The following is a 16,197-nucleotide window of genomic DNA, read 5'->3' on the forward strand; positions in this document are numbered from 1 at the left end:
TAAGATCCTATCCATGAAGATGGAGGAGAATGAAATGATTGCTTCATTCATAGCAAGGATCAAGGATCTAAAAACAAAATTATCAGATATTGGTCATACAATGGACGATACAGATCTTGTAACCATTACAATGAATGGTGTCACTTACAATTATCAGATGTTCATCACAGGGATCAATGCCAGAGAAAAGATCCCGCATTTTGAAGAGCTGACAGGGATACTGATGTAGGAAGAAAAGAGGAGATCGACTCTGAAGCGCCAGAGTGCCGATCTTGCATTGGTGGCAAGGAAAAACTTCGACAAAGGGAAAGGAGGTCCACAATAGTGAAATAGAGCAAGTTCACATAAACGGCCAAATCTGACCCAAGGTATGCACCCGAATAAAAACTACTATGAAGCTAAGTGTTTTTATTGCGAAAAATTGGGTCATATTGCCAGGGAATGTAGGAAAAAGAAGTATCATGAAGAATAGTAGAAGCCAAAGTGACATGTAGGTCATCTCATGAATGGTGATCAGGTACAAAATTTGAGGTTGTTCATGGCAGATCGTGATGAAAATGTTGATGTAGACATCTGGTATGTAGGTTCAGGAGTGTCAACACACATGACAGGGAACAAGAACTGGCTGGAGGATTTTAAAGAGATCAACGAAGGTGCACAGATTTACCTAGGTGATGACAGAAGTCATCAAATCAAAGGATGTGGGAAAGTTTCTGTCATTCTACCTGATGGTAATATCAAACAAATTTATAATGTAATGTATGTGCCTGGCATAACAAAGAACTTGATTTCTGTATCAATGATTATAGATCAAGATTTGAAAGTTGAATTTTTAAAATCTAACTGTTACATTAAGGATCTGCTAGATGGAATGAAGACAATTGCTATAGGGATCCGAATAGGAGGACTGTACAAGTTGGATGTGAGACCTGCATCGGTTTGAGCATTGACAGCAGCGAGCCTAACTACAGAAGAGCTTTGGCACCAGAGATTCAGCCACATCAATTACAATGATTTGTTGTTACTACAGAGGAAAGAAATGGTAAGAGATCTTCCTATGCTAAAGCAAGTACATAATGATTGCGATGCTTGTACTTTAGGAAAAATGCATAGAGAAGAATTCCCTATTAGAGTAGAAAAGAAACAGAGGGATATACTGGAGTTAGTGCACACAGACCTTTGTGGTCCCATGCAGACAAAATCATTAGGAGGTGCAGTGTATTTCCTAAAATTTATTGATGACTGTACAAAGTTTTCTTGGGTGTATTTCTTAAGTAAGAAAAGTCATACATTCGAATACTTTAAGCAGTTTAAAAATATGATTGAAAGACAAACAGGGAAACAAATAAAAATTCTCCGTTCTAATCAATGGGGAGAATACATGAAGTAAGAGCTTATGAGATATTGTAAAGATCATGGAATTTTGTAGCAGTTCACAGTACCCCATATTCCACAGAAAAATGGAGTGACAGAAAGAAAGAACAGAACATTGGTGGAATGTGCTAGAAGTATGCTAAAAGGTAAGAATCTTTCAAATGGTTTTTGGGCTGAAGCAGTGAATACTGTGGTTTATTTAAAAAATAGGAGTCATAGAAGAAGTCTTGAGTTTAAAACTCCTTTCGAAGCTTTGTATGGATATAAGCCTGTAGTAAAACACTTAAGAATATTTGGATGTAAAGCATTTGCCCACATACCCAAGGAAGATAGAAAGAAATTAGACTCAAAAGCCATCAGGTGGACTTTTATAGGGAGTTGTTCCTCATATAAAGCATACAGATTATTTAATCCCTCTACTTACAAGATCTTTGTTAGTAGAGATGTTAAATTCCATGAGCAGGATAGTGAAGAAACTGATGAGCACTATGATGGATGGGACATTCCGTACTTTGAAGAAGAGGATGCAGAGAACAATCAGGATTAGCAGCAAACAAAGGCAGAGGATGAAGAATAGTAGCAACAGCAACAACAACAACAACAACAACAGCAACAGCAGCAACAACAACAACAGCAACAACAACAACAGCAACAACAACAACAACAACAGCAGCAACAACAACAGCAGTAGTAGTAGGAAGAAATAAGGTTTGAAACCACCACCCCACCACTCAGGAGATCAGGTAGGAAAGCTCAAATGCCTGCAAGATATAGGGAAAATGCATTTATAACTAGTATGATGAATGTTGTTGAACCATCTAGTTATTAAGAAGTAAATGAAAGTAATGAATGGAAAATAGCCATGGAACAAGAATATGATTCAATAATCAGAAACAACACTTGGGAATTGGTAGAACTCCCTAGAGGAAAATAGGCCACAGGTTGCAAATGGTTATATAAACCGAAAATTAATGCAGATGGAACTATAGAAAAACTGAAAGCTAGGTTGGTTGCAAAGGGGTACACACAAAAAGAAGGGATAGATTATGAAGAAACCTTCACCCCTGTAGCTAAATTGAATACCATCAGAATGTTAATTGCTTTAGCTACCAAGAAACATTGGATGATGCACCAACTAGATGTAAAGTCTGCATTTCTGAATGGAGAACTGAAAGAAGAGGTTTATTTAGAGTAACCGGAAGGGTTTGTCCAGAAGGGAAAAGAACATTTAGTCTGTAGGTTGAAGAAAGCACTCTATGGACTAAAACAAGCTCCCAGGTCGTGGTATGAGAAAATTGATTCATTTTTTCCACGAGCTGGCTACAATAGAAGTAAGAATGAACCTAATCTTTAGACCATGAAAGATGAACAAGGGTGTGTAGTGCTGATTTCATTATATGTAGATGATTTGATAATTACAGGTGATGCTATATATCTAATTAATGAAATCAAGCAGCAGATGTCACAGATGTTTGAGATGAAGCATCTCGGTGAACTCAAATACTGTTTAGGTCTCGAGATCTAGAGAGATTTAGGTCAAACATTTCTGTCTCAAGCAAAGTATGTCAAAGGCCTGTTAGAAAAGTTTAGAACCGATCAGTGTAAGCTAGCACCAGTACCATTGCAGCAGAAGATCAAATTGCAGTGTGAGGATGGCTCAAAAGCGGCGGATGCAACACTTTACAGACCGCTGGTTGGGAGTTTAATCTACCTAACCACCACTAGACCTGATTTGGCTTATGCAGTCAACGTGTTAAACCAATTTATGTCTAAGCCACTTGAAAGCCACTGGAATGCAACGAAGAATGTTTTGAGGTATCTACAAGGTACTGTAAATTATGGAATTATTTACATTGACTCTTCTGATGCTAGACTGACAGGATTTGCAGATTCAGATTGGGCAGGAAATGTAGATGATCACAAATCTATAACAGGTTATGCACTCAGTCTTGGATCCGAAGTGATCACTTAGAGCAGCAAGAAGCAGAACACAACCTCCTTTTCCTTAGCAAAAGTAGAGTATCAAGCCATGTGTGCAGCAACGTGCGAGGCGGTTTGGCTGCGGAGACTTCTCCAGGATGTTTGGGAAGAATAGACAGTCGCAACAACAATCAGATGCGACAATCAAAGTTTCATCAAGCTGGCCAACAATCCGGTGTTTCACAAAAACACTAAACATATTGATACTCAATTCCATTTTGTTAGGGAGAAAGTGCAATCTAAAGAAATTCATCTGGAATATTGTAATACATGTGATAATGTTGCGGACATTTTCACTAAACCCCTTGGAAAAGTAAAATTTCAAATGTTTGGGGAGATGTTAGGCATATATGTGAACCCATTCTCCTTTAAGGGGGAGTGTTGAAGATAATGGAGAATATTCTAGAATAGGTAGAGTTGGTTCACATAGCCTCAAGATAGGAATTAGTTTCTATTTCTTAGGATGTTGTTCTAACTTCCCTAAAACCATGTATTCTATTTAATGTGTAATGTTGATGAACAATGTAGAGCGTTCTGCAGAGCTAGATTCTCCTGGTTCAGACTCTCTTTCGTAGAGCTGACCATTGGGTTTAATTTTAATACAAACATTGCCATTTTTATCATTTACCACATAAAATCATTTTGTGTTAATGTGTGTTTGCATTCAGTTTCCATTGGGTTTTTTCTTCCATGTATTTTTCTTTGGTGTTTAATCTTATTAAATAGATTAAAGTTCAAGATCCATTTTTGTAGCTAGTTTCTTTGATAGGCATTGATGTAGAGAATTATAGTGATCTTCTATTTGCATTTAACTGCTAAAAAATATGAATGAAAAGTGTGATTGGTGAAAGTCAGCATCTCTAAACACGCACATTAAACCTTTTACCATCACAATTTCTTCATTTATATCACAATTTCTCTCTCACACAGATGTTAAGGTACTCCTTAGGATCAAGAATCCATCATCTCACATGAGTGTGAGGATATTAAGGTATTATTCGAGATTTATATATATATACGCGTGTGAGGTTATGTAAAGTGGAAACACATAACGTTGTGTGACATCTCAACATTGTTCAATGGCTAATTCAATGTGGAGTGTTGAAACAACCATATCACACCACATGATTTCATACTGACAAGTCTCGATTGAAGGCCAAAGATACCACATCACACCACATGATTTCATACCGACAAGTCTCAATTGGAGGCCAAAGCGACCCGCCAGCTTATATAGTCTAGATAGCGAACATCTAGTAAAAGGGTTGAATTCTAGTTTGATCATAGAAAAATATTAATACTTCTTGATTGAACCATATGTAGCGGTATATTTATTTCCATAATACAAATGAGTCAATGGCTTTTATGAAAAAAAAAAACCAAAATATGTAAATCTATTTTTTAAATGCATTTTACGTGGAATGTGATATATATATATCTATATATATATATATATATATATATATATATATATATATATATATATATATATTATTTAGATTGTAATAAACTTTTAGATATATTAATAACCATTATTATTTTATTATTGTATATAAATAATTAAAATATTTAATTAATAAAAAAAATATTATTATAATTTTATTACAAAAATAAGAAATTAAATTTCTATATAATAAAAAAATAAATAAAAAGAAACAACAATTAACTTTCAATGACCTTGTACTATTAGGTCGAATACATTGCAAAGTTGTCATTCACCATGACTAAATTTTTATAATATAATAGGATAAATCATTAAACTATCCCTTGCACGTCGATCATGTCATTCACAATAAATAAATTTCATATGATTCGATAGGTCAATCATAACATAAATTAAACATATCTCATATATAAAAATAAAAGTAATAAATATTTTTATTCATATAAAAAAATAAAACGTGGCGAGTACAAACCTCCCTATTAGCCATGAGAAAACGGCTCACATGTAAGCATTATAAAAAACAAAGTAAATGTCTCACAAGCATTTATTTGACATTCTGGTGGAGGCACTCGATATCCTTATTTATCTTCCCAGTAATTGTGTATCATATGGTTTTTTTTCACCGAGTCAAGCTTACTAGTTTGAGCAGGTGTTAAGGGCTCCATGAATGATGCTGCTAATTGCGGTAACCCGGGACAAACGGAGTGTAATACCAATCGATTTTTACAAGACTTCATTGACTTGCATAGCTGTCCCCATTCTATATGCTTGAGAAAAACTATAAAGGCACCTCATCAACCATAAATATGCAAGTTTATCAAAAAAAAACAAAAAAAAACAAAAAATTAACAACGTATATATATATATATATGCGCAACGGATAACAGAGAACCAATCGTGTCGCATCACAGCCCGAAGCAGTCCGAAATGTTAGAATCGGCGAGTCGTCTCTCCCGCACAGAAATGAATATGAGTCTTTGGTAAAACATGCAAGAACTTTCCGTGCAGTAAAGATTGTTGCAGTAAAAATTGTCGCTTTCCTAGAAAGGTCGATTTCCCAAAATGATATTTTGTATGTAAGTTTTTATGGAGTAATAAAAAAAAAAACGTTAAGCTATCAAAAAAATTTAGCCAAAAGAAACTCTAATTATTAGTTTTTTCGTAACTATTAAACTCAGGGTTTAAAAATTTTCAATTGTCTAACATTCTATTCAATGGTGTATGAGTTGTTTTCAAATAAAACTCTCCTCTTAATAATAATATGTTGGATTTGTCAATTTATTTGGTGTATAATATTAATCCCTTGGGTTTTTATTTCCTATTGTTATTAATATTAATTAATTGAGTTTATTGATGACTTGTGTTTATAATTCCTAGAGCTTATAATATTAATCCCTTGGGTTTATAATATTGATAATCCCATGGATTTATCAAACCTTTTAGTTTGTAATATTAGTCCCTTGGATTTATTAATCCCTAGCTTTTAATATTATTTGTATTAGTTTCTAATCTATTTGGTTTTCTAGTATGAATAATCTCTTGGGTTTGTAATATTCATGTCTTGGGTTTATAGTATCAATCCAAGTGATTTATAATATTGATTTACTAACAATATAATCTCTAGGGTCTATAATATTTTGGGTTTATAAATCCCTTAGGTTCTCAAGGATTTATAATGTTAATCCAGAGATTTATGATGTTAATCCATCAAGTTTATAATATTCCTAATCCAATAAGTTTATTAATCCATTGATTTTATAATATGAATCCCCTAGGTTTATGATTAATATTAATATATGTGGCTTTACTAGACCTTTCCAATTCTCTATTTGTTTATGATATTAGTCCCTTGGGTTTTTAATCTTCAATGTTTATAATATTAACGTCTTGGGTTTCTTAATCTCTTTGGTTTACAATATTAATCCCTTAGACTTTCAAGCAGTTGAGTTTATAATATTAATTTCTTTAATTTATTATTATTATTATTATTATTATTAATTATTGTTGTTAATAATAATTAATATTAACTATTTTTATTATTTATTATAAATTAATTATTGTTCTTATTTATTATTATTATTATAGAATGTTTAATTAATAATAATAAATATTAACTATTTTTATTACAAATTAATTATTGCTCTTATTTATTATTATTATAATTATTATAGAATGTTAGAATAGTATTAGAAATCACATTTATTATTTATTGAGAGCAGATTTAGGGGAAAATCACATCATCATTCTTTTGTCCACTCGTTTCGAACCAATAAGTGTGGTATAAGTGTGGTTCATCATGATGACTCGATGACCACACTTGTTGGTTCGAAAAGCCTCCACAAATGAATGATGATCCTCACGATGAACCACACTTGTTAGTTCGAAAAGCCTAGACAAATGAATGATGATGTGATTTTGGCCAAAACCCTTCTCAATAAACTTGTTATGGATCACAAAAGCCTAAATTCAACAATCACGTTTATTATTATTATTATTAATGTGAATTTAGGAGACTTTTTCTTTTTTTTTCCAAAGGAAAAATCTGTAACCCTTTATTTAAAAAATGAAAAGTTACAATTGCAGATGCATTGAAGCATTTCCATAAGCTGCCCATTGGGCACAGGTGCTTTCGCACCCTTCGCAACGTTGTACAGCTAACGTGCAAAAATGAAGAAAAAGAAAGAGAGAGAGGGGGAATAGAAGGAAGCAGAAAAACTGAATTTCATATGTGAGTAAGACTCACTCTTCAGGTTTTCCTTCCCTTTTTCTTTTCGACCTTGCGCCATTCACCTTGAGTGGGCTCGATCGAAGCTATGACTAATTGTGTTTCTGCTTTCTGCGTGCCTAATTCCTTATCTGAATCTGAGGAGTCCGATTGGTGAAGCCGTTTGATCCCTCCCATGCTCTGATCCTCGTTTGTCTTCTCTGCCTGATTTGGGTGAAACTGTGAAGCCTTGTTGTCTGATGTGTTTTCCTTCTGGGTCCCTGTTTCTTGGGAAACCGTAGCATTCTCTGTGGGGATATCATCCTCTTCTGCTTCTGATTCTTCATCCTCTGAATTAGGGGGGGAGAATTGCCATCCTTTCCTCTGCTTCCCTTTCTGCTTTCTTCTGCTGTTTACTTTCTTGGCTTCTGGACATGTACTTTGCAAGTGTCCTGTTTGTCTGTAGAGACTGCATCTGAAAGCGGTAGTTTCATAGTCTAATGCTTGCAGTCAGTTTTGTTGTTTGTAGATCAGCCTTATGTTGTCTGGCAGCCCTTTGCTTAGATCTACTTCCACACATATACGTGCAAAAGTGAAGACCCTTTCATCAATCCTCTCCAGATCTGTTTTGATGTATTTCCCTATGCTGTTCCCGATTCCTTCCAAAACTCGTTCACCCCAAAAGTGGAGAGGAAGGTTATATAGCCGAACCCAAACCGGCACTTTGGATACAGTCATTTTGTTTGGATCAAAATCTGTAAACCATGGAGTCATGAACAGCCCCGCCGTTCCCCAGAACCAAGGCCCAGCACTGATGATTGTATCTCTGACTTCCCTGGATGCAAATCTAACTATGAAGAACCCTTTGGAACATAAATGTATGTCACATTCCATGGTCCAGGTGGTATAAATCCAATGAAATAGGTTCGATGGTTTTGGCCAGAAGCTGTTGAAACGGCATATTAGAGCCTGCGTTTCATAGGACTTGACATAATCATCAAGCCCTGTGGAATCAAAGTTAAGGGCTGGAGTTTGCCCTAACTGGTCTACTATGTATGGCCTGGGTGTATATCCACCTTGATCTGGAGAGGATCCAGATTCTCTGTTACCTTGAAGAATGTTTTTGTAGGAGATACCTCCCTTGGTTTGATGCTGGGGTGCTGTCTTTTTCCCCTTGTCTCCTCCTGAGCTACTTGGCTGTCCCTGAGGTTGAGCCCCTCCTCTCAGCCTGAGGTTCAAAACAATGGTGTCTCCTGGACTAATCTCATAGCTTCCCAGGGTTCTGTTGTCCTGGAGAGACCACCTGCCACTGACTAAATGTTGGATCTGACCAGGATAACCATTCAATGCCCAGATTTGCTGCTTTAGCTGCATAATAGTGCTATCTGCATGTACCCAAACCAAAAAAGATTTCTTCTCAGGGGTTTTAATGAAGATCTGAAAACGAGATTTGGTTACCTGTTGTTCACGTTTTGGCTGAGTTCCTGCTCTGCCTGAACCGGTGTCGTTGCAGATTGCCATATGATCTGGCTGTATGCAATCTTCCAGATCTGGCCTCCTATTGGTTCGATCTTCCATTTGCATGACAGGGTCTGCATACCCTCTGCTCAATCTATGCATTTTCCCACCGATCCGCTGCCTAGGTTCTGGGTAAACTTGAGACTTGCTCAGATCGGGTAGATCCGGCCTGTGGCTGCAGAGATTGGGCCATGCAGTTGTGTGATGGAGCAGATCTGCTACATGCAGACCCCCATCTTTGCATGCAAGAGACGTCAGCAGGGAGATAAGCCGGATGGACGGCAGGCTGTCGGATCCTGCATAAATCGAGCCAAAACCTAACGATTTTCCGCCCCCGAGATGGGATCTGAACCCAGAAACGCAAGTTGTCCGCGGATCTCTGATCTCGTACAGCTTCTCGGACTTCGCCTTCAGATCATCCTTTAATATGTTTAGCCCTTCAAGCAAAGCTGCTATGCCGAGGGCGTCGAGTATTTTCCTGGCGTTGGGCCATAAAAACAAAACCATACCGGCTGCTTGAAGGGATTCAGAATGATCCAGCATCGCGTTCTTGAGGCCGCTCCTGTAGAGAGCTATGGCTGTGGCCGACCCTGCCTCGCCGCCTCCAACGACCGTATTGACGTTGAATCCATTCCCATGGCAGGAGAAGCTCGCTGCGTTGGCCATCTTCAGAACCCTCCTGTGTAGTTCGGCCCCTTCCCCTTTAGATTAAGACTTCAATTTAGGAGACTTTTTCAATTGTACATCTACTTCTAATATTAACTTTTTGAATTTATTATTATTTGTTATTACTATTATTATTATTAATCCCTATGGTTTATAATATGAATTTCTTAGATTTTTTATTATTATAATATTTTTTATTTTTTATTCATTATTAATATGTGTATTTTAATTGTTATTATTATTAATTAAATTAATATTATTTATTTTTTAATAAATAATAATAGTAATTTATTATATAATAAATACTTTTATATTATTTACATTACTGTTGTTATATATTTATCAATATCAAATAATAATATTAAATGTATAGCATTAAATATTATTATTGTGATTAATTAATTAATATTATTAGTATAATTAGTTAATATTTAATTTATTATTATTATTATTATTATTATTTTTGTTGCATCATCATTATCAAAATTATAATATAATATTAGCAATTATTTTATATAATAATAATAATTATTATTATTATTATATATTTATCAATAGCAATTATAAATTAATAGTAAATTAATATTATTAACCTCCGGATGTGGGTGACTGAAGCGGTTTTAAACTTGACAGGACTGGGGTGGGGCGAGGCGGCTCGACACCTGCCCACCCAGTACGAGGTGTTAAATGTTGGTGATAGGAGTTACGCCTGGCATGCGCGCAAGCAGGTTTATTACATCCCCCCGTCAGGTGATTCAGGCTCATTCTCTCTGCCCACTGCAACGGATCCTCCCTCCGCACGCTGCTACTTGCAAGAGATGACGGCGATCATCAATGCAGCAGTTATGAATGTGGTTTTTCGTGACAGGTTTGGCAAGCTTAAGGAGTGGCAATGCCCTGCGCTCAAGCTCATTCCTTGCGAATTGTTTGTTTGGGCTCATCCCATCGCCTCTGTTCGAACTCCGGTTCTTTCGGAAGTTCCTGAGCCTTTGACAAGGAAGCTCTGTTTGGCCTTCCAAGGGCAGCTCCTTTGGCACATACCTTTCCATGGGAGGGCTCTGGGTCTAAGTCTGAAGATTCTCGGGTTGGTTTATTATCTTGTTTTCTCTGTCCTGGCCGCCGGTTCTTATGGAATGCGTCTGAGTAATCCTTTTACAGTTTGCGTCCCCCTGTTCCACTATTTTGTCTTCTGCCCGGTCTTCAAGCTGGGAGGGAGGGAGATTGGTCTAGGCAATTTATCTGGTATTCTAAGGCATTCTCCCGGGTCTCCGCGCATTTGTTGTTCTGAGCACCAGGCGGACTGCAACCTTCCCATTACCCCTTCTTCAATGGCTCGTCTACGTCAGAGAATGGGGTGTCGTAGAGGGCAACCCTGGCGCGCTCCAACTGGTTCTTCCTCGGACTCGCCAGCCCCCACCAGTGAACTCTTCACTGGTCGTTATCCTGGAACCCGAAGTGGGCGCGGGAGACGGCAGGCTTCCAGCCATTATCGTGGGCCTCCATCCTCGACAGGCTCAACCATTTTCACTTTCAACAGCTCTCTGCATCGGCCCCGGATAACTGCCCACATATCCGTGTTCTTCTATGAGACAACTCAGTTGGAAGGTTCAGATTCTCATCCGGGTGGCTCGGGAGCAGTTGCTGGTCCTTCCTCTGCGATTCAATTCGGCATTGGAGTGGCGCCGCAGCATGTTCAGGAAGCCCCAGGATGCAGCACTCAGGATGTTGAGATGGTGCCAGCGGATCCCGGACCCTCCAATCAGATCGTTGCTCCTGTTGATGATGTGCCAGATTTCGGTTGGTGCCAAATCGTGGAAGAACCGCCTGCTGACTAGTCTGTTCTCGCTGACGTGGGTTTGTCTTTTTGGTTTTGTAATGGTTTATTTCAGGCATGTCTACTATAGTTCTGTTGTAGAAAGGCGATGGTCTGCCTATGTTTTTGCTGTTTGGGTTCATGTGGTTCTCCAGAAAAGCTTCATCCCACGTCTGCTACTAGTTTCATATCTGCATTGTTGGGAATTTTGGCTCTTTTCAAAGCAATGCACTAACTTCGGTCCTTATGTAGATATTTTTCCTCTTTTTTAATAGATTTAACTTTACTCAAAAAAAATAAAAATAAAAATAAAATAAAAATAAAAAATTAATATTATTAATTTTAATGATAGTATTTCAATCACATTAGTTAATGTGGTTGTAGTTATAATATTTTTTTTTGATAATTTTATTAATAACCAATTGATTTGCATTAAAAAAATCATAATTAATGATATTGGAATAACAACTAAATATTTTTGTATTTCAAGAAATTTATGTATAAAAAGAAAAAGAAATTAATATACAAAAATTAAATAAAAAGCATGAAACAGATTTAACCTAAATATTTAAACAAAATAATGAACATATTGAACAAAAATGTTTACAACGAACTTTTACTATTTATTAGGAAAAAGTCTAAGCTTTAACCTATCAGGATGATTTTTTTTTTTTAACTTTTTATTTCTTAGCCAAGTTAAACAAGAAATTCCAAGTTGTACATAATCATGATCAATTTTTCCTTCATTCAGAATCTAAACAAGATGAAGTCTAAACCTCAGGAGGGCAAAGATGAAGTTTTTTAAATTTTCCAGCAAAAATGCATTCTAACCTTACAAAAACTTTAATATTTAAGTTATAAACTTTTAATAATTTTAATCTACAATTTCCTTCATTTTGAATAAAGGGTATCTAAACCATAGTTACCAAGTTCGAATTTGAATACGAATACGAATTTGATTCGATACTTCGAATCTCTAAAATTTTACAATTTTTTTCATTCTAAATAAAGGGTATCTAAATCATAGTTACCAAGTTTGAATTCGAATACAAATACGAATTCGATTCGATACTTTGAATCTCCAAAATTTCTTAAACTATTATTAATAATATTTTTTCTTAAATTTTTAATAATCTAAATTAAAATTAAATTAAATTATAGAAATTACAAATAAAATTAGATATTGAGATTGGTAGACACCAGTCCTCTTCAATGGAAGTGAACTTCCTTTGACTTATATTATAGAAGTGGCAAATAAAATTAGACATTGAAATTAGTAGAAACAATTCCTCTTCAATGAAAGTGAATCAGATATTGAACTTAGTAGAAACAACTCCTCTTCAATGGAAGTGAATAAGATACAATGAGGAGAACAAACTTTTTAACATTAAAAAAAGGAACCCTTAAAATTGTCAGTTGGTCAATCAAAAGATAGTAACTAATGTTGTAGTTTTTTAATGATAAATATTTAGGCAATTTCCTAATTACTAAAATAAAATATAGATAAAAAATCATCAAATTACAACTATCAAAAATCATCAAATTAGAATTCTTGTAGTTTTCCTAATTGTTCAAATGGAAGTGAATACGATATCGAAATTAGTAGAAACAACTCTTCTTGGTCAACCAAAAGATAGTAACTAATGTTGTAACTTTTAATGATAAAGATTTAGACAATTTCCTAATTACTAACTGAATAATATATATATATATATATATATATATATATAATCATTAAATTAGAACTATCTTTTTTTCCTAATTAGAAACCATATAATAGATTTTCCTTACAATTTTTTTAAAAGCAAAAAACTAAATTACAACCAATTTTATTATGAATAAATAGTTCCAATTTCATTATTCACTGGTCAAAATGTTATATGAAAAAAAGATTAAAATTTAAAACAATAGGTAAAAATATATTTTATTCTGAAAATAAGAAATTTAAATTTTAAAAAGACAAAAAATTAATTTATTATGAAAATGAAAATTTAATATGCCAATTATTTCTTTAGTTTTTATATCTATTTTTAGAGAAATTTTTTATTTTTAATATAAAAAATAAAAAACATTTTTTTTTCAGGACAGAAAAAGCATGATTGTATTTATATAAGATATATAAAAAAACCAAAATGTACATTCTCTTGAACATAGTATATTTCCCAAAAGATCTGGATCAGCACAAAAAAGAGCCATATTCAGAAAACCACGGAGCTAGAGCAGAAATACCAGCACCATGATAAAGCCATATCAAGAGAAGGCCATCACAAAACAAAATCTGGACAATTAACCCGCAGCATGCTTCCGATGAGAAACATAGGATACAAGTATGAGTCGTAAGTTTGAGTAGAAACCTGCGGAGGAGAAACAAGAACCATGGAAACAGCATCATATATAACAAAAGAAAAAACAGACATGGAGAAATATGTAGCAGAAGAGAAAACCAGAGAGAATCCCACGATCTGCAATAGAGAACTAAATCTGGACAATTAACCCGCAGCATGCTTCCGATGAGAAACATAGGATACAAGTATGAGTCGTAAGTTTGAGTAGAAACCTGCGGAGGAGAAACAAGAACCATGGAAACAGCATCATATATAACAAAAGAAAAAACAGACATGGAGAAATATGTAGCAGAAGAGAAAACCAGAGAGAATCCCACGATCTGCAATAGAGAACTAAAAGTGAGGAGGATAGAATTCCTGAATGGGAAAGATTTTTACTCTAGAAGAAGAACTAAAAGTCATGAGGATAGAATTCCTGAATGGGAAAGATTTTTCCTCTAGAAGAAGAAACCTGTAGATACCAAAACCTGTAGATGCCAAAACCCAAGAAATGCTTGGAGACCCTTTTTAGATAAAGTGAAAAAAAAAAAAAAAAAAACATTAAAGCAGCGATGTAAAAATTAATAACACGTCACAGTTACTAACACATCAAAATTAACTTTGATAGAAGTGCGACTATAAATTTTTTAATCATTAATCACACCTGTAGTTGCAAAACAAACCGTCAGTAACATCCTTGTTCCTTTATCTTCAGTATTGTCTAACTGGATCCATCGACCACCAGGGAGAATTAAGTTTTAATGGCTGAATATCCTTAAACATCTATCTATATAAATGGAGAATTACGTTCAGCCGTTCAATATCTACAACTGCATGACGAAACTCATGCACAAGTTAATAACATCCTTGTCCCTTCTATCTTCAGTTTTGTCTAACTGGATCCATCGACCACCAGGGAGAATTAAGTTTTAATGGCTGAATATTCTTAAACATCTATATTAATGGAGAATTACGTTCAGCCGTTCAATATCTACAGCTGCATGACGAAACTAATGCACAAAAAATGGAGGACGACTTCTTAAACAACACAAATCGAAGAAAATTAAAAAAATAATTTTGAGAGACTGTGATGTGTCCTAACCGAATTTTAGGGTATTAATGGCCGAATCGGACCGAATTGCCGAATTTTCGAATTCTTCAGCCCGGTTCGGCCGAATTTGGTAACTACGATCCAAACCAAACGACATGCGACTCCAACTTCCCTTATTTGTGATAACATTTTGATTAAAATAAACTGTACGACTCCAACTTCCCTTATTTGTGATAACATTTTGATTAAAATAAACTGTACAGAACGATAAGAGTTGAGCTCATCCAAGGCATACAATGATACAGGCCGCTGCTCTATCTTCATCGTCCATCGTTTGGGTTCAGTGGCGGTACACCCTAAACGTGTCTGGGAAAGTTTAAATCATATCGGTTTGCCGAACACCTAATATACCCTGACAAAGGAGCCCTTCGAAACCTTTCCAGTCTCGATTCTGCAATCACACCAACAATTTTGATAAAGAAACAATCATTCCCATTATTTTTTATAAAGAAACCATCATACCCATTAATAATGGCAATTAACTACACAAATTATGTTACCGAATAAGTTATCTGTTCAAAAGGCTCCGAAACACCAGACGCAAACGCAATGAATACCGATTCGTTCACAACTTCACAGAGCGTTCCATTATCTATTTTTATCGTACTCGCCTGTTTGAACGAAAAGGAGGTGGAGTAGGAGCTCATACCCATTATTAGTACGGATCTCAAACAATCTCAACATCTCTCACTCACCGTAAACCCTTAGCGTCCACTGTGTCGAGTTCTCTTCAATTCATTTTCCCATTATTCAAATTATCCATAACACAGAACTGAGAAAATGAAAAAATTGAACAGAAGCTGGACATAGTGTGCGTCAATCGAGAGGTTTATGATCCCGTCCATAATATTGGCATGGATGCGCTGCCCCTCCGCCTCCTTTCCGTTCAAACGGGCGACCACAGCGATGAGAAAGGAAAACCATGAGCAAAGAATGAAAATCCAGGCACTGTTCAGTTAGATCGGGTAGACACAGATTTCAAACGCAAGCAAACAACACCACACCTGTGCAGGCTAACTCCGAGATATACATAGATATATAGGAAGAATGGGATTTAGGGAGAATATTAAAGTAGAGATATGGAAATATATTATAAAAAATTTATATGAAGTTTCAAGAAAAGTTTTATTTAGATTGAGTAGACAGACTTCAAACTCAAGCAAACAACATCACACATTTTTTTTTTTAAATTTGAGTTATTATAGTTTATTATTTATATATTTTTTTATTTATTTAGTTTTTTTTATGATGTGGGTTTTAATA

General features: G+C 35.3%; 1 long non-coding RNA gene across 1 annotated transcript; it reads right to left on the reverse strand.

Annotated features, from left to right (window-relative positions):
- Positions 1-13,608: 13,608 nt before the first annotated feature.
- Positions 13,609-15,991, reverse strand: LOC149192517 (uncharacterized). The gene is made up of 2 exons (XR_016254887.1): positions 15,435-15,991; positions 13,609-15,325 (listed from the first exon to the last, which is right to left on the reverse strand). It is a non-coding gene; the product is annotated as an uncharacterized LOC149192517 (long non-coding RNA).
- Between the last annotated feature and the right edge of the window lie 206 nt (positions 15,992-16,197).

This window comes from Pinus tabuliformis, chromosome 2_2, assembly GCF_031772625.1.
Source record: "Pinus tabuliformis cultivar Carrire ecotype Pingquan chromosome 2_2, CPIR1, whole genome shotgun sequence".
NCBI classification, from domain to species: Eukaryota; Viridiplantae; Streptophyta; class Pinopsida; order Pinales; family Pinaceae; genus Pinus; species Pinus tabuliformis.